This window comes from Protopterus annectens, chromosome 9.part0, assembly GCF_019279795.1.
Source record: "Protopterus annectens isolate FY-2018-M chromosome 9.part0, PAN1.0, whole genome shotgun sequence".
Lineage (NCBI taxonomy): Eukaryota > Metazoa > Chordata > Ceratodontiformes > Protopteridae > Protopterus > Protopterus annectens.
This window is the reverse complement of record NC_056743.1, coordinates 728,764,451-728,772,726: the sequence shown is the minus strand read 5'-3', so window position 1 is coordinate 728,772,726 and position 8,276 is coordinate 728,764,451.

Genomic DNA, 8,276 nt, shown 5'->3' with positions numbered 1-8,276 from the left:
AGGCATGATCTGCCCTTACAAAGCTGAACTTGGCTGGGTCAAGTGTTTGGAGGTTCCCAGTGTCTTTGTTAATGAGTTCTATGATGACGCATTCCATAGCCTTGCAGACCAGGCCAGTCAGGTTTATGGGGCGATAGTTACCAGGGTCAGTTGTGGCGCCTCCTTTGTGGAGAGGAATAACCATTGCTGTTCACCATTCTATGGGCACATAGCCTGTGGAGAGGCTGAGATTGAACAGTGTGTTTAGGTGGGGGGTTAGTTTGTTCTGTAGTTTGTGCAAGATGCAGCCTGGGACACCATCTGGTCCCACTGATGCTGTGTTTTTGGCTTTTGAAAGGGCTGTTTTCACCTGTGCATCTGTGATTTTTGGGGCACTACACTTTTCTGGTATTGTTGTGGGCCCTTTTGGAGGTGAGGGGGGGGGTGAAGTTTGCACTGAATCTATCTGCCAGGATGTTGGCAATATCAGTAGGTTCAATATATTTTGTGCTATTTTGCACTAGTTCAGTGCATATGTGGGAGTTGCCACTTAGATTCTTAACATAGCTAAAGAAGGCTTTGTGGTTATCTTTTGAATCCTTGGCTATTTTTCTTTTGAAGTTAGCCTTGGATGATTTCATGAGAGACCTCAGTTTCTTACTGATACTGATCAGGGATGTCTTTCCTTCTTGGGATTTGCTTTTTTTCTGATCTAGTTTCCTCCTTCTATTGTATAGCCTGTTTATTGCAGGGGTCCAACAAACTGGTTTCCTTCTCTTAGAGGAGTGAGTCTTGGTTTTGCTAGGGATGGCACAATCCATGCATCCTTGTAGGTGCTCATAGAGTGCATTTGTAAAGGTTTCTGCATCTTGGGCAGTGTTATCCTTTAGTATTGGGTCTGTGAAACTTACCATCTCTGTCTTAAGTAAGGTGAAGTTTGCTTTAGAAAAGTTTTTTACTGTGGTTTCCTTAGTTGGGGGTGGTGGTGGGGTGTGGACATCCAGAGTGATTAGTTTATGGTCTGATCTAACCAGTGACGTGTTGACCTCCGGTGTGGAACACCTGTCACCCATGTTGGTGATGACCAGGTCCAGTATGTTTTCACCTCTGGTAGGGGAGTTTACCAGCTGATCCAGGGTGTTTGAGTTCATGAATTCCAGGAAGCGCTGGGCCTGGGAATTTGTACTCGAGTAGTTTTCCCAGTGAATGGTAGGGTAATTGAAATCGCCCAATATCAGGGTGTTTGGTAGAACCTTCATGTTTTCCAGTGTCTCCAGAAAGGTGGAGTGATGGTCCTGGATCATGGAGGGTGATCTGTAGCAGGCCACAATTTGCATTGCAGATTTGCCCAATGTTAGTTGCACATGGATGATCTCAGAGGTATCATTCTGTGCCACTAACGTGGAGGTGTAGGTATTCTTGATGAATATGGATACACCCCCTCCTTTTGTGTTTCGGTCCATGTTCTGTGGCCGAAACTTGTGGTATGAGTTGTAGCCCGGTAGTGCTGGGGTCCTCTCTAGAGCCTTGAACCAGGTTTCAGTTACTGCACAGATGTCAATGTTCTCCATACTGAGGAGTGCTTTGAGCACGTGCATTTTGAGATTTAAACTCCTGGCATTGAGTAGCATAACCCTCAGTTTTTTGTTAATTCTGCTGTTTACGGAGGTGGGTTTGACTTTTGAGCCTTGCCTAAAAAAGGCACTATGTAGGCAGCAAGAGCCTTGGTCGGTATTAGAAAGCCTAGGGGTGACAGGTTCAAGCCATCTCTTGCAAAGCAATGCGGCTTGTCGAGTATGGACAGCTAAGAGACATAGGCCATGAAGACAGAGGGCCTGTACTACCACCTCATTTTCTGCATTTATAAATTTGGGCTTGCTGGGTGATGTGGATAGGCCAGCAGATCTTGGACTTTTCTTAGGGCCCTGTTTTTAGATAGTTCTCTGTTGGCATATAAAACAGGGGAATTAATAGCCTTGTTCCTGCATGGCCCTAAAAGATCTATACAATAATCTTATTTTACTAGGTCATATATTATGCTCAGTTTGTGCCTGACAGTGAAGTATGTCCATACGGTCTTTAAATAAATGTCATGCAGCTTGTGTGCAATGAGCACATATTCCCTACAAAACAATTACAGTAGTGTAAGTAAACAACAACTCTTGACCATTACAATATCAGTTTTACTAAGGCTGTGGCTAATTACATATGTGCAAGGCACATAGCATTAAACTAGTAATGAACATTACTTAGAATTTGAACAGTGTACCTCTTAAGACAGTTTTGGCCAACACACTCTAAAACTACTGAGAAAATTATATCCTTTACAGGCGTTAAAATACAGGAACAGTGAAACTTAGCTTTCTACAACTGAATGGAAGCATGTGAGAAGTAATACTTACCTTATATAAGCAGATATCTGACTTGGAAAACAAAAGCAGCTTGCAGGATTCAAGCCTATGTCATAGTTGTTTTCTTCTGAAGCACAATGTGTGTCTCTCTGCTTCTCTTTGTGTCTCTTGTTGTCCTTATTCTCCAGTTTCATCCTTCTGGCCAGGTTGATTATGATAATAAGGGATGATTTCATTGTTGTTTCCGAATAGCTCAATTTGCATGAAGAGCATACTTGATAAACATTGTAAAGATTGCAACAAATGCTGGGCATGTGCCTGAGCACCTGCAGGCAGCTCAACATATGCACGGGAAACCAAATTATGCTAGGGTTGAGAAAAATGTCATCTCATGATTAATCATCTGAGGATGGTACTCAGCAGCAAAAAGAGGAATGGAAGACTACCATGTTTCACACAAAAAAGTGCCATTGGAAGCATAATAACATATAATAATACATTTGACATCCACGGTGGTGCAGCCGTAGTATTGTTGCCTCACAGCAAGAGGTTCTCCCGTTTGATTCTCGGCTGGAGTGCGGGGAGTGCCTTCTGTGTGGAGTCTGCATGCCCACCCCATGGTTGGATGGGCGTTCGAAAGACATGCGTAAATGGGTGTGCCTTCGTTGAAGGTTGAACATCGAGCTGGCACCTCAGCATTTGTCAAAATCTACTGCCAATCATTAACGGACCGGAGTTCTGCTGTGGTGACACCTAACCGGGAAAAGCCGAAAGACAACAAAAACATAATAGCATTTCTCTAAATATTAAATCATTGTCATATAATTTGTATCTATTCTTAGCCAATGTTTTTGTATTATGTCTAATTGGAATAATTATTTAAACTGTAGATGTTTTTGTATTATTTGTGAAGATTGTAAAATTATTGTTCTTAAAATCTTTGTAATACTTTGGAGCATTTCTCCCCGGGCCTCCAATGAAAATGGACTCCTACTCAATAAATTAAAAAATATAAGCCCTGTATTTATTTGTTTGACATCCATTGTACAAATGAGATGCTCACTGATGCTCAACTTTGCATGGACTTAGGACCACATGAGAATTGTATTGGGTGCCAGTTCTCTGCCATTTTCCCTGAGATCTTTGAAGGTTATGGATGAAGAAAGTGAGGGTAATGCTTCTTTTCTGAACATGGAGGTGATATGAAAAGTCCATGACTTTTCTAGACATCCTCAATAAGCATTACCGGTGGAGGACCCTGAAGGAGGTCACAACATAAGGCTGATGCATATCATAGTTTGGCCAAGGCTGTCACCATGCTACTGGTGTCCTACTCATTGTGGACAGTACTGCCACCAATAGAGTGACTTGATTCTAAGCAGGCCTGACCTCCTTGGCCAATGGGAGACTGAAACTATGTTGCAGTCACCACCTCAGTACTTTAAGTATACCATCCTTTAGCTAAAAAAATATCCTGCTACTGCATGCCACCATCCATTTTCTCATTATGCCCTATTTATGTCTCTAGTCCCTGCAGAAACCAAACGAAATAAAGAGATGCATAAAAACAAAATAGAGCACCTGAGAGAATGGCGCTGTGAGTAGATATGCAGTTGTCAGAAATCTGTCTGTTGATATTGTAATAATTTTTGCCATTCAAAATAATTCTGTGTAACTTAGGAAGACTGATCTGTCAGCTCTGGCATAGCTCATGGGTAGTAGTAGTATGACTGTACAATGATAGAAGTGTGCTTGTGGATGTCTCCACCTGTATAGGTGGGCAGGTGGATCATCACACTAAATGTATGTGTACTGAAATTGTTAGGATGGCTGTAGGCTCAGTTTCTCCCACCTCTCCTCAAAAAAAAAAAAAACATTGCCATAACAAAGTATAATTTTCATCCCAGTAATATCAATTCAGTGCTACATGGTCCATGTATGTAACATTCATAACTAGTAGTAGTTTGCTGGACATTTCACAATATACAATAAAAGTATCTCTTCCTTGTCTATCACCTGTGCTAGACATCTTTAATGTGGGATCAGCATGTTTATTTTGCATATGTACATCTTTATTATTGCAAAACTCAAATAGTATCACTAGCCATAGGCATGTATGTGCTGTCTTGATAAGTAGCTCTTGCAATTAATATTGTATTTCGTCTGACTGCATATGAGGACAACTTTTGGCTTCAGGCCCCTTCCATCTTTTATAATAAGACAAATAGGTAGATGGTATACCTGTGTATGCCCTACTATTAAAAGGTTATTATATGCAATATTTAATATGTTTATATTTTCTTCCCCACCAACTTTGTTGCTATTTTTTCACTTTTATACATTTATTTGGTTTATTTCTTGTTTTTTCCATATCAGTTACTATTGTATGCAGCATTTAATCCACTGGCAAAAACTGCCATCCCCTTCTACAGGTGGTAGCAATAGTGCCATGGTCAACAACAACAATGACACCAGGAGCACCCATAACCTCAGGGTTCCAGCCTGCCACAGTTGCCTCCACACCTACTTCCTTACTGCACCAGAGGGGGTTGCAGTGTTACCTTTTGGTAGCAGTCATACCTCTCAACTGTCCAGATTTTTGCCTCATATTTTTGGTCTGTTAATCATAAAAGTTTTGGTTTTCTAGCAAGTAACTGAGACATGAAGTAACTAAATAATGACAGATATTTGAGCTTCAGACTTCATAGCCTTCAGAAAATGTATGGCGGGGCGTGGCCAAGATGAGCAACAGATAGCAGCAGATTTCTTCAGCTCCACCTAGTTCATCTTTTATGATGGGAAATATTAATTTTTAAGTTATCTTAGAAAACTTATTTTACATTAATAGTTCCCTGAAATTTAAATCTAAGATAATATTAAAAAAGAATCCTGACCTAGGGAGAATTTCCTGTCAAAAATACCTTGGGATTATTTCTACTCATTAAAAATTCTCAGAATGAGTTTTCCAAAAGGCAACGATCAAGATACCAGCTTCAGAAAGGATTTACAAACCTTGGTATCAAATATGCAGAACTTGACTACCAAAATAGATAAAATAGACTCAAAAATTGATGACTTTAAAGAAATATCCTCTAAACAAATGGACTTACTACATGAAGATCTACAACAAAAATACTACAAATAAATGGAATAGAGAAAGCTTTAAATTATATGGAAAAAAAATACAGGAAGGAGAAAACAACTTAGAATTTCTTCTAAAACAAAAAACCCTTCTGCAAAATAAACTGGATGACTTAGAGTATAAGGCTCGAAGGAACAACTTAAGAATCTTTGGACTGTCTGAGAACACAGAATGAAATAATATGGTAAGCTTTTTATCATCTTGGTTACCTAAAATCCTAGACTTGCCAGAAGCCTTATCCTATGGCATAGAGAGAGCCCATATATCTCTGTCTTCCTCTAATACAAATAACAAAATGCCCAGATCAATTATTGTTAGATTTCTTTCCTCACATGATAAAGAGATGGTACTAAAAAGGGCATGGACAAAAGCTCCTATAAAAGTTAATGAAACTGTCATTAGAATTGATAATGACTATTCTTAATTAGTAATATCCAAAAGGAAAACATTTCTACCTCTTGTTAAAGAATTAAAGAAGCTCAAATCAAAACTCATCTATTTCCAGCAAAGCTAAAGGTTTTTCTTTCGGATGGTCCTAAAATATTTGAAGACCTGGACACAGCCTTGACATTCATCAAAAAAAAAAATAGATAAAATAGAGGAGATGGAATGGGCAAATCCATTGTTGAAAAGAATAACATCTGAAACATCCTGGAAAACTACTGACAAGCAAAAGAGACTAAAAAACAAATAATGCCTTATACAACATATTTACTTACAGGGTAATGTATACATATTCTACATGCATAATGTGGAATTCATAGTCTTTGCCTTAATGTTAAAAAATAGTCAGTGAATACAGTTCAGCTAGCTACATGCTTTAAACATAAGCTCACAGTTAATAATGTGGGGAAAGATGAGGAAGGGAAGGAAAGAAAAAGGGGAAACAAGGTAATTAATATTTATATATGTTTGAATAGTTATGCTTGTGTTTTTGCTTATAGGTTAAGGGTGTTTATTAGGCACAGACTGTTAAATTACTTTATACAGTGATGTTAGAGGTTTAAATAACTGATTTGGCTGTAGGCTGTGTTGTAGACATCATCATTACTGAAATGGCATCTTGAGCTGCATTTAATGAACCTCGTGCACATAACAGAAAGCTTGTTCAAAATCTGTAATTTTAGCTTTACTTACTGTTTTCCCACTTAATCAAGACAGAAAGACAATTTTGGGTTCCCACAGGCTCAAGATGCATGGTCGCAAGTTCGGGAAATCTTCAGTGGGCTTTATTGCTTCATAGGAACTGACTTGAAGCTACAAATTGAACTCTGACCTTTGGCGACGCATAAGTGTGACAAGGCAGTGCTGAACACATAGATACAAGCAGGTAAATCATCACAGAAGAAGAAATGAATGGGAAACAGAAATTTCATGAAATACAGTAAGTTTGAAGCTAACCAAAATACTGAAATAGTTTAATAATGTTGGAAGTGCATGGCTTTTCTTTTTAAGTGAAATTATGCTTACTAAGTTGTTTTGTTTTAGTTGAGCATTAAAATCAAAGCTTTATGTAAAATAGGTTTATGGCAACTGATAGATGTTTACCTTATGCAGTATCTGTTAGAAGGAAATAGTTACTGAAATTACAGTTGGTTCAATTATGAAAATTTACTTCACATAGTTGTACAGATTTTTAACAGTGAAATACTTAACATGTGAGCTCAGATATGCAGCTGGGTGTTGTATACATGTTATAAGTAACTCAAATTCTCTTTAGTTATTTTATCAAAATATCATTTAACATATTGTTCTTTGTTAAAGTGAATTTAATCTTTTGAATGGGAATGTATTCAGGCTAGTTATTGTTGTAACCCCAAAGAAGGTTGCTGAAAGGGATGGGTTTAATATCTCTCTTATATTTTTCTGCTTCTTATACAAAAATTGCATTGGAATGAAATAATAGTCTTATTTTTTGAAAAGTGTATTAGTTCATATGTATTACTCAAAAATGTTATATGTCATATATTTCAATAGATCCTATCTTAGTAATAACCATTTATTTTTACTAGTCCTTATCTAGGAAGTGATGCAAAAGGTATGAGGACACACAAATTTATATTTACTGCTATATACTCACTTATCAAAGTTATATCTTTTGGGGAAAACATTACACTATATCTCCTTTATATATCAGAAGGTTTAGTAATATTGCTTTTTTTAACTCAAATTACAAGTTTATCTGTATCCTGTATAAGATGTCAGCATAACAAGTAGCTGATACATTTAGATGTTCTCTCTAATGGTGTCTTTCAGAGTCTGATTGCCTGGCAGCTACAAAGCAAGAATATATTTTAAGTGTATGTTGACATCATTTGAAAAGCTTTATATTAACAATTTGTATATCAGGTATCTGTATTCTGTTTATGCTGTTAGAGTGTTAAATATGAACTAAATTAGATCACATTGAGGAATGTATTGTAATTTATACAAGAGCTACAAGTAAAAGTTATGATGTTTATTTTAATGTTGATTCCATATGCTTAGGCATTCATTTAAAAATATACGTAGGAACTTTTTAAAATGATTAATATAAAGAAGTCTCTTATAAATAAGAAAGTTTTGCTTACAATAACATGACATATCTTAGGTTAATTAGAAATACACCCTGGGGATCACTTCTGTGTCTCTGCTCAACAGTGGCACAGGAAAATAGCTTTCTTGGGTGGCATAAGCCATGGAACCTTGCTGGCTAGGCTTATGTAGGCCCTTGGGCTAATAGCCTAGTACCTACCTATGAGCCTATAAATCTTGTTTACATATTTAAGTTTATATTATAATTCAAAGTTTTTTATATATATATA